The sequence below is a fragment of the Schistocerca serialis genome, chromosome 2 (assembly GCF_023864345.2).
Source record: "Schistocerca serialis cubense isolate TAMUIC-IGC-003099 chromosome 2, iqSchSeri2.2, whole genome shotgun sequence".
In the NCBI taxonomy this organism is placed as follows: Eukaryota; Metazoa; Arthropoda; class Insecta; order Orthoptera; family Acrididae; genus Schistocerca; species Schistocerca serialis.
Window position 1 is genome coordinate 856,419,514 of NC_064639.1, and position 20,092 is coordinate 856,439,605.

General features: G+C 45.4%; 1 protein-coding gene across 1 annotated transcript in view; it reads left to right on the forward strand.

The window, feature by feature from the left end:
• LOC126458157 (probable chitinase 10) overlaps window positions 1–20,092 on the forward strand; it is a 393,594-nt gene that overhangs the window by 190,827 nt on the left and 182,675 nt on the right. The window lies entirely within an intron of this gene.

Below are 20,092 nucleotides of genomic sequence, written 5' to 3' on the forward strand. Positions count from 1 at the left end.
CTTGAATCAGTCTATTTCTTAGCGAAAGCCATATGAAAATCCCTATAGTAGTTTCTGACGTTATCCTTCACATACTGATAGACAAAGGCGGCGGAGAAGTTTAATTTCGTAATATATATAGACCCTGAACGAATCACAGAGACCACCGATCCCTTACAGCAAAATACTCAGAAAATATCCCTGAACAACGACTGAAAATTTGTTGGTGGCTTTCGGGTACACCTTGTTTACTGAGGGACTTTTCGATGTGAACGGAAAGTAAAATGCTGTACGGATTGTGCTGAAAGGAGTAGGAACGTCATGAAGAATTAAGAGTGAAAACCAATGTTTCAAGTGTTGTATTTTGCTAACCTTCGCCTTAGCCCCTTGTACAGGGAGGCGGAGAAAGGTTGCTTTTTCTTCATAGAAGTTACTTCATTTTTCAGTTTATGCCTGATTTTCACAGCTCATTCGACACATCAAATAGTTAAAGCTTTCTTCTGTAATAGCATTTCTCACCTGATACGTGTATTTAAGTGTAAGTCATCCATAAAAACGGAAAAAATCACGAAAAAATTTGGTTTAAGCACTGAAAGAGAATAAATAAAGGATGATTCGGAACGAATAAGAAAACAAAGATTCTGTCTGATTATATGACTTGATGTATAAGACATGTGAGGATAAAGATTATGCTTGGGAGTGTTAATCTTCTAGTGTAGCCTCAGCCTTTGGCCATTACTAAACTTAAGCTGTCTGCACCAAGAAGGTCGGTTTGATCATCCAGAGCACTACACGACGTACTGAGGGCGGTATGCCTTTGCCATCCTCGGAGCTTTGAACTGTCTTCCGAGCCAGTTACAGGGGGACCTGCAGAGGGACCCAGAAAAATGTAGACATTATTGGACAGTTAATATCTTTGGAAAAAATCACATATCGTTGCAGATTTGCGAGGTAGCGTTGTCCCTGGTGTTCTCATTAGCTGTTGGAGAACGTTTTCAGGCAGACGGCAGTGCAGCAATGAATGAAGTAAGATTGTCGTTTGAGCAACGCAAGGACGTATTGTAGCAGTACTGGAAGTACGAAAACATGATGGACGTACAACAGCAATGGCATAATGTGTACGGAACTCAGCCACAAACACGTACAACAATTTATTGTATTAGGGATAAATTTGAAGCAGACGGTACTTTCAGGATGCGCATAAGGAAGGGTCTAGCCGAACAGAAACATCAACAGGTCCAGCGCTGCTGTGTTGCAACATTTTACTAGGCCACCTCAGAAATATGTGAGGCAGGGTGCACGTGAATGCGGGCTTAGTCGATCAAGCGTACGACGATTCTGAACGCCGAAAGTGGATAGTGCACATTCAAAGATCGCTGCACCCTATAAACGAGGACGACCCGGATCGAAGTATAGCGAGTGGTTTGAATGCACGCTTCGCGAGGATGAACGGTTTGCAGGAATGGTTATCTGGTCTGACAAGGCGCAATTCAAAGTGATCGGTGCTCTAAACCGCCGCAACTGTGTGTGCTGGGCTCCGGAAAATCCCCACGTTCACGTAGACAAACATGTTAATCTACCGGGTATTAATGTGTGGTGTGGTTTGTCATCGCGCGGTTTGATTGGCCCATTCTTCTTTGAAGAGATATTTGGAAATGAAAGATTTTACCTACAACAAGACGGTGCTCAGCCTCACTACCACAGAGATGTCAGAGCCTACTCGGATGAAAATCTACCTGGACGATGGATAGATCCAAGAGGAACTGTTGAGTACCCATCACAGTCTCCAGACCTTATACATTTTGGGTTCTACCTATGAGTACCTTGGAAAATGAAGTTCATCAACAGAAGCCAGCTGCACTGAACGAGCTACGAGAAACCGCCGAGGCGTCCTGATCGGCTATCACACCGGCAACACTTTATAGCCTATTCGGTCAGCATTTAAGTGGCTGGTAATGGAAGTCTTTATGAACACATATTATAACCTTCTCCCCTTGTGGCCGAGCGGTTCTAGGCGCTTCAGTGTGGAACCGCGCGACCGCTATGGTCGCAGGTTCGAATCCTACCTCGGGCATGGATGTGTGTGATGTCCTTAGGTTAGTTAGGTTTAAGTAGTTCTAAGTTCTAGGGGCTGATGACCTCAGATGTTAAGTCCCATAGTGCTCAGAGCCATTTGAACCATTTATTTTCCCCCCTTGCAAGAATTGTAACGATATGTCATTTTGTTCCATTAATATTAACTCTCAAAGAGTGTCTACATTTTTCTGGACCGCTCTGTGTATCGTGTGTGCTTAGGTCATCAGTCGCTAGACTTACACACTACTTAAACTAACTTATGCTAAGAACAACACACACACACCCATGCCCGAGGGAGGACTCGAACCTCCGGCGGGAGGAGCAGCGTAATTCGTGACATTGCGCCTCAAACCGCGCGGCCACTACGCGTTGCTGTGTATTTCGTAACGTGGACTCAAAACTTCGGTACAACTCGACACATCTTGTAAGTAAGACTCACTTCGTTGTGAGACTAGACTCCAGTTGAATGAGAGTTCAGGATGTGAGGTTTCCACTACAGTATCTTATCGATTATCAAAGATGGAGAATTTCATACAACGTTGTATAAAGAAAACGGCGACGTCGAAATCTAGCAGTGTACACTTGAGAAGTACGTATGAGTGGAAATGGCGGTGACAGCAGCGCAGCGGGTACCCGGCTGGTGGATGGGTGGGTGTGTGGCTACTTTCGAACGCGGAAGCCGGTCTAGCGTGGCGGAGTGGCCAGCAGGTTGTTTGCTGCCTGTCCGCAGTTCTCAGCTGTTACCGCACAGCAAGCCGCTCTGCTGCGCGGGTCGCCTACCTCGGGAAGTAGCAGGCGCCTAAACTGGCGGTCAGCAGCCACTTGGCATTAGCGGGCAAAACTCATGGGTGTGATGCTATCGGCTAGTCGCTCCTCTATGTCCCTTCAAAACTGCAGTGATGTGTCGAGGTAACGATTGTACGATGTACTGGAATCGTTCTGATCAGATACCGGGGTGAATCAAACATAAACCGGCTTTTTCTATGTTTATTTAAGCTTAAATAAAATTCATACACAAGAACTTATTTATCTATACAGCCTCATGAAGAGGAAACGCTTTTCTCTCAGTTGACAGACAGTTTCTTGATGCCGTTTTCGTAAAATGAACTTGGTTGTGACATCAACAAGTTGCGCACGAACATTTCGACAGTGCCATCGTCGTCGAATCTGTGCCCTCTGACTGCTTCCTCTAGTGGTCTAAGCAAATGTAGTCCATGGGGCAATAAGTCCAGACTATAATTAGGATGTTCTAGTGTGGTCCAGAGCAATCCACGAATTTTTTGTTGAGTTCGGGCCCCTGTGTGGGGTCGAGCGTTATCACTTCCCGAGCTGAAAATATCCAAGTCTTTTAGGGCCAAAAGTCATCAGTAGTATGCAGCGTTCGCGGTACTACGTTTTTTGTGGAGAAAATCGAAGAAATGAGCTCCTTTAAAATTAATAAAAACTGTTGCAAGGAACTTCTTTGCGTGGAGTCGGTTTTTGGCTTTGACGGGTGCATATTCATCCGTTTCGCACCATTGAACGCTACTTTGTTTTCTGATTTCAGGGTGTAATGGTGCACCCAGGTTTCATCGCAGGTCAAACAAATCTTGCCCTTCAGTTTGGCGCGTGTGTCAGAAGCCGTTTGCACACTTTGAGACACTGAAATTGATGCTCTGCGGTGAAAAGTCGAGGATCCCACCTTGCGGATATTTTCCGAAATCCAAGGTTGTCAGTAATGATGGTCTCAGCACTACCGTAGCAAATGCCAACGTCAGCTGCTATTTCAGCTACTGTTATTCGGCATTCGTCTTCAGTAAGCTGGCTAACAATGCGGATATTCTCCTGAGTCATGCTGGTCCTCGGGCGACAGTGAGCAGTGAATTTGCGTGCTGTCAGATCATGTCGCATTGTCCTCTTGAAACGTGACATTTCCACCAGGATATTCTGACGCCAGGAAGGAATCCATATAGTCTGCAGGAACGTTCAACGTTCACACTACGTGCAGCTGTGATTGGCTCCTGCAGCTGAGCAATTGGGAATTATATATATAAGTGTTACTTCTTTCTTGGATTATTTATTTTTGTAATTTGATATGTTGTTCTATTGTTCTACTTAATAAAGACAGTCTCAATTCGACCTATTTATTATGTAGATTCTTATTACAAAACTAAAAAAAAATGGTTCAAATGCCTCTGAGCACTATGGGACTTAACTTCTGTGGTCATCAGTCGCCTAGAACTTAGAACTACTTAAACCTAACTAACCTAAGGACATCACACACATCCATGCCCCAGGCAGGATTCGAACCTGCGACCGTAGCGGTCACGCGGTTCCAGACTGAAGCGCTTAGAACCGCACGGCCACACCGGCCGGCTATAAAACTAAAAACCCACGTTGGATGCTGATATTAGAGCTCTACCGAGTCCTACGAAAACATTCACTTTCATTGTGATACGACAGAGAAGTTCTCCCTTGACTTTCCAAAGTACACAAAACGTCGTTGTATCTTCTATGTGTTCCACTCTTCTGCCTTCGTCGAGTCGCACTACTGCTACGCTTCAGAATACTCTGATCTCTTACGACTCGTATTACCACGAAAACTGTCCGCCTAAGACGGCTGACGACAACTTAACACATGTATATTTTAATGAGTATTCATTGAAAATATTATGAGACAATTTTGGAAGAGTCTGCTGAAATACATTAACTAATTTAGTTTTCCCAACCGATGGTCTTGAAAGATTATATTGCTTAGATGTTTCACAGTGATACCACCTGATTTCATTCCCGTGTTTTATTTGAATACCTGGTGAAGACATCGAAAGCGCTTGAAGGTAAGCTACCTCTACCCGCCTGGAGAGCTAAAACACTGTACAATGCAACTATTGGACCGGAAGCGGATCTCCGGACCTGCGAATACAAATGGAAAGTGTTAGAAAGGCTATCGTTTACTTACTCTGAAATCATTCCTTTAACCAGAAAGGTACAGGCGAATGCATTAAAACGTAAGTCAGAAACTACTAGAAACGAAAGTTTGGAGAGAGCCTGAAATTTCTCTGCCACGATGAAATCTGTGAAGCAGTTGCGAGAACCAGGGAATTGCGGGAAAGCATATTTACCAGAGACGGTAAATCACTGCTGCTTTAATAGATGACTGTAAAGAGCCTGTAGAAAAAGTTCCGTTCCCTTAAGGAGGAAAATCATTTAAGCTCCGCTGCCGTGAAAACAGGAGGTTTAATCGACTGAGTATTTACTTGATTAGCGGTGCAGCTCTGGTGTTTCACGACGAGGAGTAAAATCGTCACGCACGAGCATCTGCGGCGGATACTTCACTTTGCGAAAGCGATGCAAGCGAACGACGTCGTCTGCCGGGTCGTGACCTCGACGCGATGGCAGCACGGCCAGAGGTTAATCGAGTGTACGCTCCAGCGGCGCCAAGATGGCCGCCCGATTATGCTCACGTCGTCTAATCGATGGTCGCACACATCCTGTTCGAGCGGCTCCTGCGTTATCGACGACGTAAAGAAGGGGAGCTTATAGCAGCAGCGTGTATCAGCGTAAGGGAAAGAGAAAATACGTAGTCATTCTCCTGTCCGGCTAAAGGGCTCTCTCACATATGCATGGTGAATCCGTGTTGATCTTATAAACCTTCATAGATGATGGAGATTGAGGTAAGCGACCCTGATCCGGAAACGACCGAATCGAAAGTTATAAGAGAAAATCGTTTTGATACCTCTGTCAGCGGAATACAAATACGGGTACTGTTGTTGGTAAGAGTGTTGGGTAGGCAGCATTCAGAGTTGGGAGAAAAATGAAGAGAAAAATGTCCAGTAAACATGGACTCTAAAATACACCCCTTAAGAGTGTGAAATATGAACATTTGTTGACGTTCAGTGCTGTTGGTAGTTTGGTTCATTTGGGGGGAGGGGACCAAACAGGGAGGTCATCGGTCCCATCTCATTAGGGAAGCTTGGGGAAGAAAGTCGGCCGTGCTCTTTCAAAGGAATCATCCTGAAATTTGCCTGGAGCGACTTAGGAAAATCGCGGAAAGCCTAAAGCAGGATGACTGGACGCGGGTTTGAACCATCGTCCTCCCGAATGCGAGTCCGGAGTGCTAAACATTGTGGCACCTCGCTCGGTTTCAGTGCTGTGAAACACATCTATTCTACCACAAGATCTTTGGTATCCATATTTTTGGAGGGGAGAGTATGGACAATGGCCGGCCGGAGTGACCATGCGGTTCCAGGCACTACAGTCTAGAACCGTTCGACCGCTACATTCGCAGGTTCGACTCCTGGCTCGGGCATGGATATGTGTGATGTCCTTAGGTTAGTTAGGTTTAAGTAGTTCTAGGAGACTGATGAACTCAGAAGTTAAGTCCCATAGTGCTCAAAGTCATTTGAACCATAGTATGGACAATGAAGAAAAAAACAGAAAACTTCCAGTTAACAAGGGCTCTAAAGTACGTAAGTCAAGAGCTATGTACACTTTTTCAGGAAAAGGTGTGTGTTGTACAGTAGCCAAGATGACCAAGTGCTCATAGCTCGTAAGGTATGCAATTTAGAGCCCATATTCAATAGACGTTTTTTCTTCGTTTGGTCCACACTACCACCTCTTTCTGTTGCCTACCATACAATCTTCGCAGCAACAGTAGCGGAACACGTATTCCACTGTATCAGAACAATTACCACTTATAACTTTAAACCTGGTCGTTCCCGCGCGTGGTCGCTTATCTGAAATTGACATATTTACACTTTCCATGTCCGCAGCTCGTGGTCTTGCGGTAGCGTTCTCGCTTCCCACGCACGGGGTCCCGGGTTCGATTCCCGGCGGGGTCAGGAATTTTTCCTGCCTCCAGATGACTGGGTGTTGTTGTGTCGTCTTCATCAACATCATTCGTCCCCATTACGGTCGGAAGAAGGCAATGGCAAACCACCTCAACTAGGACCTTGCCTAGTACAGCGGTGTGGGTCTCCCGCATCGTCCCCTACGCTCCTCGTAGTATGGGACCTTATCTTTCCATCATCCCTGGAACTTTCTAGTACCATTACGGAAACACTCTGTACATACAGAGAGCCGGCCGAAGTGGCCGTGCGGTTAAAGGCGCTGCAGTCTGGAACTGCAAGACCGCTACGGTCGCAGGTTCGAATCCTGCCTCGGGCATGGATGTTTGTGATGTCCTTAGGTTAGTTAGGTTTAACTAGTTCTAAGTTCTAGGGGACTAATGACCTCAGCAGTTGAGTCCCATAGTGCTCAGAGCCATTTGAACCATTTTTGAACATACAGAGTGTCCTTCCTAAGAGTCGTCAAACGCATTTTCTCTACTGTTTCGGCAAATATTTGCAGTACCACTGTTGACGGAAAGCGTCGGCTTGTTTCCAGTTTCAAACAAAACGAAATTTAAAGCGGAAGTTTACGTTCCTTTCCATAGAACGGTCCCAAATCAGTCTAGTGCGATGTTCGTTTTGTCTATAAGTAAAACGCGGAGAACAACCAGTACTTCCGGCCGGAGTGGCCGAGCGGTTCTAGGTGCTTCAGTCTGGAACCGCGCGACCGCTGCGGTCGCAGGTTCGAATCCTGCCTCGGGCATGGATGTGTGTGATGTCCTTAGGTTAGTTAGGTTTAAGTAGTTCTAAGTTCTAGGGGACTGCTGACCTCAGATGTTAAGTCCCATAGTGCTCAGAGCCATTTGAGCCATTTTTGAATAACCAGTACTGCAGCAGCGACTCACGTGCTGCCCTGCTCCGTGCTGACTGCTACCGCCAGGCAGCAGCGATAGGTCAGTATAAGCTCGTCAAGTACAGTGGTGATTTCATAGATCAACTGTTCGTCATAGAATTACGTTTGTAGAATGTCTTCGATTTAACACAAAAATCAGTTATGAAAGATGGGACTGTAGCAGACAACTTTAATCGTCAACAGTGGGCAATGCGGTGCAAGTACACACCGCCATGCACCGTGTAGTGACTCGTAGAGAACATAATCCTATGTAGGTGTAGACATTTCTACAGTTGTGGTAGTTGCTACTTTTTAATAAAAACTTTTTGAAATTACGTGCAATAGAATCGATATTTTGAGAGAATGTTTTTATATAATAAAGAGGGAGACACGTCCGACAGAACGGAAACTACATATGAAAACATGTGCGAGGATGGCTCGGTTATTGTCTGTGATGGTGCACATGTTCCGAACCACTGTGAGACTTAGCGAATGCTGCGAGCAGTGTGATAAATGGATGGTTGCACTAGTTGTCCGTGACAGGTTGGGTATTTGATTTGAACGGGAAGCGTGTCCGGATGGCCGAGGCGTCAGTGCATGTAGGCGGTTGAAGACTTGATTTCTTGAGATATAGTTTTTATTTTCAGTTTTTAAAATTTACTATGTTCTCCAGTCTGCATTAAGAATCAGAGGAAGAACAAATATCGTGGAAATTACCTGTTATTGAATATTCGATTGCATGCACATATGTCGCTAACTTCTTGTTTTGTTTATTCATACTACAAATAACACACGGCGTTCTTTGTTAAAAAAATTGGCGTCAGATGAACGCTATAGGTTTTCTGACTGTTAATACTGTTGTCTTCAAGCCAGTGTCACGTTCAGTTTCGTCGTTGACGTCACAAGAATTATTTCTCATAGTAAAGTGATTTGCTTATCTTTTGTAGTATGCCAGTTAATTTCAGACAGTAAATGGGAGGTTAAGGAACATGTTACATAAACCACTTCTTCATATTTGTTTTAGACGACGACTGCGCGACATGTTCTGTCGAACTAATGTTGCTTTCAGCAGATTTTGAAGAAACGTAATGGCAGTTGGTCGCAAACACGGAAGCATCGTAGCTTTCCAAAGGTGTAGTGAGCTTTAAGGAACCACGGATTACCCCTGGCGGAACTCGCGGTCATGATATTGCGGATTTAATGCCTGGACGTGGATCCTCACTCGCAATGCCAGTAAATAACTCCGTCGAGACGCGGACACAGTTCCTTAATAGCGGTGAAAGTTGCTTCATTTGTACTTCCTGGTCGAAATTAACATCATCTTTCTCCTTCTGTATCTCCTTTCGTCTGTCGCTGTCTCGCTCTTTCTCATCCACCCACTTCCTCGATTCTGACTTTCCCTGCCTCTTCGGAGTTAGCAGCTGTAAAACCAACACAGATTATCATCCAATTGTCAATTAAATTAAACACTTTCTTAGGAAATGGAATACATACAACTGAAGTCAAAACATGTGCCGCATTATACGACGGTTCGAATTTAAATAGTGGCAACTATTTATTCACAACCGATACAAAAGAGTTACATGTTAGCATCTGCTATTGTCCTTCAGAGTAGTCACCAGCGTTGTGTAGAACCCGTTGCCAGCGATATGCAAGGCGTAGTATACCTTTACCAGAGCCTGTTCTGTTGATGGTGCGAATGGACAGTCTACTGCCTGTCGAATTTCTGGAACAGTTCTGAAGCGAATGCCAAGTTTTTCACAGTGGTTTCAATCTCGCACCTAATCGGACCTTACTTTCCGAATACTGCTCGTAAATGCCTGTAAAGAATAAAACATGTAATATCAGATGCTTCTTTTGAAAATGAAAACTTTGTAATCCCATGCACAAGACAATATCCACCCCAAGCACTTTTTTTTTAAACGCCCCACGTATTTCTTCCGCTTCAACAACTTATTAAAAATTTCATTTCATTCCAGTTTTTGCCACGTAGGTTGCGTAAGCGCACAACTGCCTCTCTTGGAAAATAGGTTTCGAAACGATTCTGCGATGCGAGTAGTTCATCGACCATCACGAGTGGCGTTGCGTCATATGCCACGGCCATTCCTGCATCTGCTCTGCAGCCGCAGCGCCTCCTGATTCAGTGTCGCACCGATGGACCACTACGTCATACCCTCGCGCCGCCCCTTGTAGGCAGCCTCAGCCCGCCCTTTGATGACGGAGCCGTCCTCTGACTGCGTAGCAGTGGTAAAAGCTAGACATAAGGAATGAGGTCCGTGTACTCAGTTTAAACTTGCCAGCTGATCCTGTGACGTTGTCTCCGAAATCGCCGTCTCTGTGCTCTCGGTGAATCGACTTGCCAATTTTCGCTGCTACCAATTTAACTCAAAACTCATCGCTCGAGTCTCGGGTACAAGTAGACTATACCAGCGCAGAAATGAGAGCGGGTACACGAGTTCGCTAGTACAACTGAGGTCTCGCGGCATTGCAACTACGTGCTCAAATTATTCTTTATCAGTACATTGACTGATCGGTCAGCGGTTACTATGGTTCTGTTTATATATATATATATATATATATATATATATATATATATATGTATATATGTATGTATGTATATGGTGTTCAAGAAAAGTGCCAAATACTTTGGGAGGTGGTAGTACTCACCTAAACAAGAAAAGTAAGTCCAACAAACTTAGGTCCGGATACTTTCTGCAATAAACATGTGTTTACAGGGGGTATTCAATTTGGCGTCCATTCATGACATTGCACTCCTCTGCCCTCGGGCGTAAGGAATGACGCACCGTTTGAAATATACCCGGTTGTCGTTGAACCTGCTGGCACGCACTGAAGACGCGACCGTGCACTGTCCGCAAGTCGTTGATTGGCGTGGCGTAGAATAATTCCTTCAAGTGTCCCCATAAATAAAAGTCTAGGAGACTGAGGTCTAGGAAAGAGCAGGCGAAGGTGTGACCCCTCCTCACCAACCCCCCCCCCCCCCCCCCCCCAACAAAATCCAGAGCGGCCCTGAAATGTCTATGTCAGCACATTGTGACGAAAGCGTGCTGGTGCACCATCATGCGTGAACCACATTTGTATTCGTTGCTGCAATGTACAGCCTCCAGCAAGGTAGGCAATACATTAATAACAAAGTACAGAAAATGCGCCCCAGTTAACTTTTGTGGTAGCACGTATGGCCATATTAATCTATCGACAAGTACGGCTGCCATACGTTGATGTAGTATCGGTGTTGATGCCCTCTTACTTGCATTGCTTTGGGATTTACATCTGCCCATACTTACTGCTAATGGAAATTCACATCACCTCTTGTGAACCCTGCCTCATCGGTAAATAAAATCTTGGATGTGAACCGTGGATCTACTACCGACTTCTGCAAAATCCATTGGGGCCTTCTGCCATGATGAACCTGTGGCCTTAGAGCCTGAGCGCACTGTAAGTGATATGGGTGCATCACTTCATCATGAAGTAACCCCCAGATTGAGAGTGAGACATGCCTTCTGCTGCTGCTAATAGTCGCACACTGGTCCCAAGGGTTTCTTCCACCTTACGTAGCACACGCCCCTCCATTTCAGACATGTGGACTTGCGGGGCCTTCCACTGTCAGCCTTCCTAGATGTAAGGGTACCTGTGTCCCTCAGACGCTGGAAAAGTCTGCCGAAAGACCTGTCAGATGGCACTCTCCACTGCGGAAATTTTTCAACTTAGAGGGCGTGGGCTCACAAACTACGTCCATTTGCTAAACCGTAGCAGAATATCATGTCTTCCATTTCACTTATTGAGTAGCAGGCTTCAATTGCTAACAAGTGCTAGAAGACAGATAACGTAAACGTACTAAACCATTCGTACGTACGAACACCACAATAACAGTAAACACATAAGAGAAACTACATTTGGAAGAAAGCAAAACACCATGATACGTATCCTGGGTTGACAGTCCTGTACAATAATGACACAAACAGAATGAAAACTAACATAGCCTACGACACGACTCGAACCACACCACTGACTGTAGACCATTTAATAGTAGATAGAGTATTGTCAGTAAGACGTCATAATACCGTGCCGACACATTTGACGGAGCGTCAATACAACGACTGTGCTAATAAATGGTTCAAATGGCTCTGAGGACTATGGGACTTACCTTCTGAGGTCATCAGTCCCCTAGAACTTAGAGCTACTTAAACCTAACTAACCTAAGGACATCACACACATCCATGCTCGAGGCAGGATTCGAACCTGCGACCGTAGCGGTCGCGCGGTTCCAAACTGTAGCGCCTAGAACCGCTTGGCCACCCTGGCCGGCACTGTGCTAATACCAGCAATCAAGCGTCGGCAGCGCTTCCTATAAACACGTGTTTATCTCGGGAAGTATGTGTTTCGGAACCATGTTTATTGGACTTATTTTTCTTGTTCCAATGAGTACTACCACCTCTCAAAGCATTCAACATTATTTGAACACCCTGTCTATGTACATAGTATATGTCTCTGCTAAGAGTCGTCAGGCGCATTTTTTCCGATGTTTCGTCAAAGAAATGCTGCTCATCATGTCTTTCATGCGACGTCCATGGTCGAGGGAAAGCGTCGGTTCGTTCCCGTAACAAATAAAATGATTTTTAGCGTACCCATTGGATAATTCCAGTCCAGAGAGATATATACTTATCGGGAACACTGCAACAGAAAGAACAAGCAGTACTCCAGCAGCGACTGGGCAGCACTGCTGCAGTCAGTTTGGGCCAGGATGGCGCTGTTGCAGCTGTACTACTGTTTGTTCTTCGTGTTTTACTGTTCCCGTTAAAAGATATCGATAGTAAAATATCGCTCTGGGCTAGTTTGGGCCCGCTCTATCGAATGGGTACATAAGTATTTCGAAAACTTCTGTAAATTCATTAATCAGGAATACAACCCATTTATTTGTATTTGAAAATCTTTTAATGTTTACCATTTGGATTGTGGAGCATTTTCTAGATATCAATCGTCCTCTTACGGAGCAAATTTGCAATTGTATACTCTGCCTTACTTAATTTTCGTCTTAGTCCTTTCACAATCACAGCTTTGTTAAAGGCCATCTGAGTCTGAGAATCAGTCATTTTCTGCCTCACCCTGTCAGTGCTACACTATAACAGGAAGACCGTGCGCTCAGCATCGGTGCTACGTCACTGCTTTACACTGCTGCTTTCAGTAAGAAGAAATGGCAAAATCCATTGGGGCCTTCTGCCATGATGAACCTGTGGCCTTAGAGCCTGAGCGCACTGTAAGTGATATGGGTGCATCACTTCATCATGAAGTAACCCCCAGATTGAGAGTGAGACATGCCTTCTGCTGCTGCTAATAGTCGCACACTGGTCCCAAGGGTTTCTTCCACCTTACGTAGCACACGCCCCTCCATTTCAGACATGTGGACTTGCGGGGCCTTCCACTGTCAGCCTTCCTAGATGTAAGGGTACCTGTGTCCCTCAGACGCTGGAAAAGTCTGCCGAAAGACCTGTCAGATGGCACTCTCCACTGCGGAAATTTTTCAACTTAGAGGGCGTGGGCTCACAAACTACGTCCATTTGCTAAACCGTAGCAGAATATCATGTCTTCCATTTCACTTATTGAGTAGCAGGCTTCAATTGCTAACAAGTGCTAGAAGACAGATAACGTAAACGTACTAAACCATTCGTACGTACGAACACCACAATAACAGTAAACACATAAGAGAAACTACATTTGGAAGAAAGCAAAACACCATGATACGTATCCTGGGTTGACAGTCCTGTACAATAATGACACAAACAGAATGAAAACTAACATAGCCTACGACACGACTCGAACCACACCACTGACTGTAGACCATTTAATAGTAGATAGAGTATTGTCAGTAAGACGTCATAATACCGTGCCGACACATTTGACGGAGCGTCAATACAACGACTGTGCTAATAAATGGTTCAAATGGCTCTGAGGACTATGGGACTTACCTTCTGAGGTCATCAGTCCCCTAGAACTTAGAGCTACTTAAACCTAACTAACCTAAGGACATCACACACATCCATGCTCGAGGCAGGATTCGAACCTGCGACCGTAGCGGTCGCGCGGTTCCAAACTGTAGCGCCTAGAACCGCTTGGCCACCCTGGCCGGCACTGTGCTAATACCAGCAATCAAGCGTCGGCAGCGCTTCCTATAAACACGTGTTTATCTCGGGAAGTATGTGTTTCGGAACCATGTTTATTGGACTTATTTTTCTTGTTCCAATGAGTACTACCACCTCTCAAAGCATTCAACATTATTTGAACACCCTGTCTATGTACATAGTATATGTCTCTGCTAAGAGTCGTCAGGCGCATTTTTTCCGATGTTTCGTCAAAGAAATGCTGCTCATCATGTCTTTCATGCGACGTCCATGGTCGAGGGAAAGCGTCGGTTCGTTCCCGTAACAAATAAAATGATTTTTAGCGTACCCATTGGATAATTCCAGTCCAGAGAGATATATACTTATCGGGAACACTGCAACAGAAAGAACAAGCAGTACTCCAGCAGCGACTGGGCAGCACTGCTGCAGTCAGTTTGGGCCAGGATGGCGCTGTTGCAGCTGTACTACTGTTTGTTCTTCGTGTTTTACTGTTCCCGTTAAAAGATATCGATAGTAAAATATCGCTCTGGGCTAGTTTGGGCCCGCTCTATCGAATGGGTACATAAGTATTTCGAAAACTTCTGTAAATTCATTAATCAGGAATACAACCCATTTATTTGTATTTGAAAATCTTTTAATGTTTACCATTTGGATTGTGGAGCATTTTCTAGATATCACTCGTCCTCTTACGGAGCAAATTTGCAATTGTATACTCTGCCTTACTTAATTTTCGTCTTAGTCCTTTCACAATCACAGCTTTGTTAAAGGCCATCTGAGTCTGAGAATCAGTCATTTTCTGCCTCACCCTGTCAGTGCTACACTATAACAGGAAGACCGTGCGCTCAGCATCGGTGCTACGTCACTGCTTTACACTGCTGCTTTCAGTAAGAAGAAATGGCAAAATCCATTGGGGCCTTCTGCCATGATGAACCTGTGGCCTTAGAGCCTGAGCGCACTGTAAGTGATATGGGTGCATCACTTCATCATGAAGTAACCCCCAGATTGAGAGTGAGACATGCCTTCTGCTGCTGCTAATAGTCGCACACTGGTCCCAAGGGTTTCTTCCACCTTACGTAGCACACGCCCCTCCATTTCAGACATGTGGACTTGCGGGGCCTTCCACTGTCAGCCTTCCTAGATGTAAGGGTACCTGTGTCCCTCAGACGCTGGAAAAGTCTGCCGAAAGACCTGTCAGATGGCACTCTCCACTGCGGAAATTTTTCAACTTAGAGGGCGTGGGCTCACAAACTACGTCCATTTGCTAAACCGTAGCAGAATATCATGTCTTCCATTTCACTTATTGAGTAGCAGGCTTCAATTGCTAACAAGTGCTAGAAGACAGATAACGTAAACGTACTAAACCATTCGTACGTACGAACACCACAATAACAGTAAACACATAAGAGAAACTACATTTGGAAGAAAGCAAAACACCATGATACGTATCCTGGGTTGACAGTCCTGTACAATAATGACACAAACAGAATGAAAACTAACATAGCCTACGACACGACTCGAACCACACCACTGACTGTAGACCATTTAATAGTAGATAGAGTATTGTCAGTAAGACGTCATAATACCGTGCCGACACATTTGACGGAGCGTCAATACAACGACTGTGCTAATAAATGGTTCAAATGGCTCTGAGGACTATGGGACTTACCTTCTGAGGTCATCAGTCCCCTAGAACTTAGAGCTACTTAAACCTAACTAACCTAAGGACATCACACACATCCATGCTCGAGGCAGGATTCGAACCTGCGACCGTAGCGGTCGCGCGGTTCCAAACTGTAGCGCCTAGAACCGCTTGGCCACCCTGGCCGGCACTGTGCTAATACCAGCAATCAAGCGTCGGCAGCGCTTCCTATAAACACGTGTTTATCTCGGGAAGTATGTGTTTCGGAACCATGTTTATTGGACTTATTTTTCTTGTTCCAATGAGTACTACCACCTCTCAAAGCATTCAACATTATTTGAACACCCTGTCTATGTACATAGTATATGTCTCTGCTAAGAGTCGTCAGGCGCATTTTTTCCGATGTTTCGTCAAAGAAATGCTGCTCATCATGTCTTTCATGCGACGTCCATGGTCGAGGGAAAGCGTCGGTTCGTTCCCGTAACAAATAAAATGATTTTTAGCGTACCCATTGGATAATTCCAGTCCAGAGAGATATATACTTATCGGGAACACTGCAACAGAAAGAACAAGCAGTACTCCAGCAGCGACTGGGCAGCACTGCTGCAGTCAGTTTGGGCCAGGATGGCGCTGTTGCAGCTGTACTACTGTTTGTTCTTCGTGTTTTACTGTTCCCGTTAAAAGATATCGATAGTAAAATATCGCTCTGGGCTAGTTTGGGCCCGCTCTATCGAATGGGTACATAAGTATTTCGAAAACTTCTGTAAATTCATTAATCAGGAATACAACCCATTTATTTGTATTTGAAAATCTTTTAATGTTTACCATTTGGATTGTGGAGCATTTTCTAGATATCACTCGTCCTCTTACGGAGCAAATTTGCAATTGTATACTCTGCCTTACTTAATTTTCGTCTTAGTCCTTTCACAATCACAGCTTTGTTAAAGGCCATCTGAGTCTGAGAATCAGTCATTTTCTGCCTCACCCTGTCAGTGCTACACTATAACAGGAAGACCGTGCGCTCAGCATCGGTGCTACGTCACTGCTTTACACTGCTGCTTTCAGTAAGAAGAAATGCGTCGACGAGTAGTAAACGAATGCAGTGCCACCGATCGCATTGTGAGACTAGTCACACTGGCGGAACTGCAGCGGGATGGAAGTAAGGAAGCCAGTTTGGCACTGATGTGACAGCGGCGCCTCGCTTTCGAACGCACGCAACCCTCAACACTGGATTCGCACTCGCTCCACATCAGATCTACAGTAAACACGACAGCGCGTCGCCTTGCATCCCGGCTGCGGAGGGGCCTTCAACTTTGGTCTATAGCCGGCCGCTCCTGACCTTGGGGAGGCCCCTGCCGCCGCGGCCTGCGTCCCGTCTGTGGAAGCTGGCCGGCGCGCGCCGCGCGTGGGCGGCGTCAGCCTCGTTACCGTGTTTGCTCGCCAGCGACACGTCTTGCTGCGCTCTCGAGGAGCACTTGTGACATTTCCCGATGTACTGACCGGAAGGCCTGTGCGTCACCTTTAAACGTTGCGAGGAGTCAGCACATATCTCCTGCAAGGTGTAAGCGTACTGCTCGGTTTAATATTGGATTATTAGTGCAAGTAAATCCTAAAACGCCCCGATTTGGGAAGCTATGTCCTTTCACGTATCTTTGAATCATGCACCAATTTTAGGAACGCAATCTGACTACAAAGTTACCTCTTGATGTTCAATTTATTTTGGATAACATTTCATTTGCTAATTTTAGCACTTTATTGAGACGCTTAAGTTAACTTTGTTTTCTTGAGCAGCAATGCAGTTCACACGTTTGGAACACAGACAGCCAGACTGGTTGCGCCATAAAGAACCAAATACACAAGTAGTGCGCCGAACTATGAGTTAGCTCTGAGAGTGCAGAGCTTGCTTCCTTTAGATCCCAGAGACAAAATTTCCAAGGAGAGAAATGTTTGTAGTCGATACTAGACATAGAATCATCTTTGCAGTAATCCTACAAAATCTAGTTTGCGAAAAATTATCATATGCAAATAATAAAATGTAATATTCAAAGTTGCGATTTAACAGCCAGCTTTCAAAGGCTAACCCCGAAAAGTTGGTTGGTTGGTTGTTTGGGGAAGGAGACCAGACAACGTGGTCATCGGTCTCATCGGATTAAGGAAGGAAGTCGGCCGTGCCCTTTCAGAGGAACCATCCCGGCATTTGCCTGGATTGATTTAGGGAAATCACGGAAAACCTAAATCAGGATGGCCGGACGCAAAAGTGATGTGGTTTTGCGTCGTGTGGTAGTGATACCTATAGCAGACACGGATAATTTAGGAAATCTTTGGAAAAATGGAAGTGCCAAGGAACTAACACTGCTCAGTAGTTATATATTTTCTGTCTCTGCCGGCCGCTGTGGCCGAGCGGTTCTAGGAGCTTCAGTCCGGAAGCGCGCTGCAGCTACGGTCGCAAGTTCGAATCCTGCCTCGGCTATGGATGTATGTGATGTCCTTAGGTTTGTTAGGTTTAAGTAGTTCTAAGTTCTAGGGGACTGATGTTAAGTCCCATAGTGCTTAGAGCCATTTGAACTATTACAACCTCCTGATACGTTTTTATTATCCGTCTGACTGCATTAATTTTTTGAATGATAGGTTTCGCTTCAGCACTGTCAGTCTCTGAGCATAAGTAACTGTACAAGAATTACATAGGTGATGCAGAGGAACTGCACAAAGAATTAGACTCCTATCACAGCTATAATACTGGCAGCGCAAACTGCAGTAAAGGGAGGCGCGAATTTCTGGTAGGAAATCGATCATCACAGATTCGGCGTAGCTATGACTGGCACTGAGGCAACTGCTGTTCAAAGAACATCGAGTTTTATAGACTATAACCTCTGTTCTCACCTTCCCCCGAAATGGTGACAGGCAGACTGTCTCGTGTGAAAAATTTCTGAGAGCATCACGGAACCATCCGAAGCGTGCTTCGTCTCCCTTCGTGTTTCACCGCGAGCGAGAATTCTTGGCCTTTTTCAGTAAAAATAACATTAACAATTGCTGCCTGTGCGGCGTTTGGTGGGCACAGCGCTGACTATTGCTACTTTTCCTCTGCGGGACTGGGGAACCCCTTGCTGGAATGATGCCTTTGTTCAGTTTTCCCAAGACTAGATGACTCCTGTGTCATGAGTTCGCCCGAGTTCAAGCTAGTAACCGCACGCTTACGGCAGATCTGACGTAACTGTGTAACTGGAAAACTCAGCGTGACCAACAGAACCTAATCGGCTAAAGTAAGAGTTGTCTTCAGGTGCTCCGCACAGGCGATCCAGCCGGGCAGTTTCTGGGATGAAATTGTAATCTGTTGGACCCACAGCAAGTGCGTTTGGGTTTCTACCGTTTATTCATCAGTATCAGTTCGCGCCTCTGGTTTCGCCTCTCGGTTTCTCCCACATTGTAAAGGACTAGTCAAAAGAAAACGAGACAGATCGAAAAAGTAACAAAACTGTTCATTATTTCAGAAGTAATTTCTACAACTGCTAATAAATCTATCACACTGTGAGGCAAGGCGGTCAGTGCGTTCATGGAGAAATGTCCATAGTTCCCTACGGCATTTATCTCTTTGTCTGAAGCAAATTGATGGCCATGAATATCTTTCTCCAGGGCTCCAAAAAGATCGAAAACGCATGAGCAGAGATCGGGACTGTGTGGAAGACTTGTAAGGTCTTCCCATCGAAACTTCTACAGCGTAGTCGAAACAATCTCTGCAACGTATGGGCGGGTGTTACCCTCGAGCAGAATTGTCAGCTTTTGTCAGTCACAGTAAAATTATCCAGGTGATGAGACCTTATATCCCTCGTCAGGGATCTTCTTCACAAAAGGAAATTTGTCTGTAGTCATCTGAGGACAGGATAAATTTCTTCAGAAGATTCCATCAAAGAGAACGAGACAACGAATTTGCAGAAGAGATAGAAGAGAAAAAAGCGACGGGACCTAATAACCCAGAAGAGTTTATCGTTAATTTCTCCGTTATAAGGGTCACACTAAGCACGAATCGTACACCTGCTCACAAAGAGCCGGGAGGCACAGTGCCGTTCGCTGATACCGGAGGAAAATAAAAGACTCTGCACAGTGCAAACATTTTCCCCGTGCCACATCTGCGAGAGGCAGCCCCCGAGTAGCGGCGGGGTCGCCTTGTTTGTTTCGTTTATAACTTTCTCCCGCCACGGCACCCTCCCGCTACGTCAGAGGTCTCCGCTGAGCTCGCTAACGAGCCGGCAGACACTTGAATACGCGTCATTTGCATATTTCGGCAGGTTTCACTCGCGGTCCGGCCTGCGCTAACGCCGTTGGCTCCCAGCCAGCGATATTCTGCGTGCAAACAAGCTTTCGCGGATGCATTAGGCGCGTAGACTTATTCCCAATGGCCTCCCGCTCTACAGGCATAAACAGGCCGATACCTATTGCATATTTACTATCGTTTTGACCGCAGCGACTGCCTTGATAATGGTATCTTTGCCTCTTTCACACTGGTGTGCCAGGACGATGACCCGATGCTTCGATTCAAAAGTGTTTCCCTTTGCAGCTGTGACTGTCG